General features: G+C 37.3%; 1 protein-coding gene across 1 annotated transcript in view; it reads left to right on the top strand.

Moving 5' to 3' along the window:
* Positions 1-515: 515 nt before the first annotated feature.
* The window catches only part of LOC113813683 (hexosaminidase D), a 19,153-nt gene continuing 16,208 nt past the window's right edge, over positions 516-3,460 (top strand). Inside the window, exon 1 of the mRNA XM_027365716.2 lies at positions 516-656. The gene's annotated coding sequence lies outside the window, so the exon portion shown is untranslated. The remainder of the gene's footprint in view (positions 657-3,460) is intronic.

Here is a 3,460-nt window from a genome sequence, read left to right as displayed (position 1 = left end):
AGGGAGAGGAAGAGAGAGAGAAAACGAGAGAGGAGAGAGAGAGAGAGAGAGAGAGGGAGGAGAGGAGGAGAGAGAGAGAGAGAGAGAGAGAGAGAGAGAGAGAGAGAGAGAGAGAGAGAGAGAGAGAGAGAGAGAGAGAGAGAGAATGAGAGAAGAGAGAAAGAAAAAGAGAGAGAGAAATCGAAAGAGAAAGAAAGATACTGAACTGAAATGAAATTGACAGCTATGAAATTACGTCGCACTTCAGCGTACCGTACTTACCAAAGATATCATTCGTACTGTATCTTTCACGCTGTTAAGGTCATATTAAGTTCTTGAAACTGATTAAATTATGTTAAAATTTCAGGTCAGCTACGCCTTTTGTCGCTCATCGTCGGGCCAAGACAGTGCCAAACCCAATACGAATGCTTTGACTTTTGTATTCATGCGCAAAAACGTAGCAGATTTGTACATGGTAGGCAAATACTTGTTTAGATACAGATATGTTAAAAAATACTCAACCCCTTGAGAAGCGTGACTGAATGCCAATTGACGTGGGCAGTGCTTGAAAAGGTACCCAGGGCTGAACCAGAGAGCGCCGTTCCCGCAGGTCCCAACCCGACGGGGCCGAAGCGAGCTGGAAGCGGAGGGACTCGCACCCGCCAGGGAGGCAAGCGGTAAGAGTGTTTGCTGTGATAAAATAAGCTTCTTACGATGTCCTGCCGAAGGAGTGTTCTGCAGATCATGTTTTCATGTGACAACAAGAAATAAACCAGTGTCTTATTTTGTTTACGAAACCCAAATCAAAAGAGAAGAACATCTGGACAACCTGCCATTGTCTGGATGTATCAATGTATTTTCAATGTCATTATTTATCCATACATGTATCGGCAATAGCCTTTTCACAAAGCTAATTCACCAGTGTATGGCATGTGAGAACCACATTGAGTTTAAAGCAGACCTTGTTATGATGACAAAATTATGCATTGAACTAAAAATTACGTTTGAATTCGTATTTTTCATTACATCAATACTTGCAACGAGGATGAAGAAAGAGCAACAGTTTCTTTGAATTTCATACTAATGAAGAAGTAAAGTTTTCTCATTTCATCATTGGCAGTACATGTGGTAGGTATCAATTAGGCTCAATTAGGCTAAACGTAGTTTCAGTGTTCCACAGTAATAATAGGTTGTGTGGCACCCACCTGGATGATGCTAAAAGGGGACAATATTCAGTATGAGGCAGTGCTTGAGTTGGGGGATAAAACCTATATAAATTGATAGACCGAAACAAACCAAGACACTTTTCTTCTATGGCAATATTTGTGCAAATGCACCACAAAGCTAAAATAAAATGATTTACTAAACAGAAAATCTCATTGTATTGCATATAGAATAAGGCAATGTATGTTCTCATTCATCTGTCACACAGTAGTAGTTTTTGATAGTGACTACTGATTTTGCATGAAACATACAGAACTATTTAGTTTTTAAAGAATAATTCATTTAAAATCGTCAATAGTTGGCAGATTGAAAATAAGAATCCTACACTATAGCACCACGATTTGGGTATCAGTGGATTCCTCTCACTTTTAGCATCCAAATACATAGAAATTATTTTGCGGGAACCCCTCCATTAGGAAAGTTTTTTGAAAATAGAAAGAAATTTGTTGATTATTGGTTATGCAGATAATTATAGTTAGTGAAAGAATTTCAAGAATGTGTTTTTCAACTGAATTCTTCATGAAATATTATTGGGATTACCATTTGCCTTTCTCAGAGATATTAAAAACTTTTTCCTAAAAATCGCAATTTTAAAGCCAAATTCATAATCTTTCAGTATCAAAGTAATCTGGCAATATGGTATGACTATGCAAATGTAGGATAATCAGAATAATGTTAAAAATTTAACCCCTACCTCCACATACCCCATCATCATCTTGCCCTTTGTCCTTCTACTGCTTCCATCTGTATAAACTTTTCAGCCAAGTGGGATCGATTCCCCCAACAAAGCTTTACTTTAACAATACCCTTTTCTTCCAACAATGTCTGCAAAAACAAGTAAGCAAATTTTCCTTTTATATTTGTTCTGATCATTCACACCTTGTCACAAACTTGAATCTGTGGTAGCAGTTCTCAGATTCATACTAGGCCTCACTCTGCGTGAGACCAGACAGGAAGCACACGAAAAAGGGCTTTCTCTTTCTGCATATTCTAAAACTGTTCTCTGCTCCGCTCCGCTCCTATCTTAAAATGTCTCAGCATCTTCCTCAGTATCTCTTCCCTCTACCCTGAACCATCCTACCTGTACTTTCTCTCTCCCCTAGTCAAAATTTTTTCCAGTATAAATTCATATACTCCAATGTCTACCAGTTCTCTGATGCCTACTTCTCTTCACCAGGTAATCTAAATGCTCTATTCCATCTCCTAACACATCCTCTCCTACTCCACATGTACCACCATTCTCTTTTCTTTCCCTTTTATCCTTACCACTCCCACCTGGATACTCATGTGACTCCCTTATGTCACAATAGTATCCTTCCCTGGATCCTTTGCCTCCTGACATTCTTCCTGATACTTCACCCCCTTCTTATTCTCTGGATTCTTCTCCTATTTCTCCAACTACCATTTCCACCCATATTACTCTTTTTTTCATAATGGCTCTTTTGTAGTTTTCCACATACACAGTGTTAATCTCCTTGCCTCAGACACACAGATACTCTTCAGTTGATCATACCCTATACCCTATACCTTCCCCTTTACAAATCCCTGCCATACTCCATTTGCTCTTCCCTTTTTCTCTACCATTCTGTCCGAAAGCGCTTTACAGCCTTTGCCATTTGACTCATTTTCTCCTAATTATTAAGTCATTTTTTACCCTTTTGCCGCAATACTTTACTTAGTGCTATATGACCTATGATGCGTAGGCCACCTACATGTTTGAACCATTATGTACAACATAAATAGCATGTACATTTTCCTCATTTCTTTTGAAAATATTCAGATAGAGACAAAATTATTGAATTATTTCTATTACAGCTTAAAATAAAAAGATTGCAGGTATGTAATTATATTATATGTCATACATTAAGTACCACATATGTTGCTTTCAAATAATAAAAATGGTAGAACAAGGAAGAGGCATTATTTATTATGGATTCAGTATAACCTATCAGTCTCAGGTAATGCTCTTCATGAATAATCCTAATTTATTTTATTTGCATATTTATCTATATATTTTAAAATTATTGAATTATTTACAAAATTTATTATCTTTTTTATCATTATTGGTTAATCTTTATGGTATGGATGCACCAGGGTAGGGCAAATTGAAGATCATAATCTTGTAGAGGACTAAAAGTCTTTGGTACAAGAAATACTCTGCAGACATGAACAGTATAACCACAAATAAAGGAAAAAGGTCACAGAAAACGTCGCTTGCAGCCTTAATCCACTTGATGATCCGGAGTTTCAGCTTTAT

Source organism: Penaeus vannamei, chromosome 25 (assembly GCF_042767895.1).
Source record: "Penaeus vannamei isolate JL-2024 chromosome 25, ASM4276789v1, whole genome shotgun sequence".
NCBI classification, from domain to species: Eukaryota; Metazoa; Arthropoda; class Malacostraca; order Decapoda; family Penaeidae; genus Penaeus; species Penaeus vannamei.
Note: the sequence above shows the minus strand (reverse complement) of the source record. Positions and strands in the feature narration are given on the sequence as shown.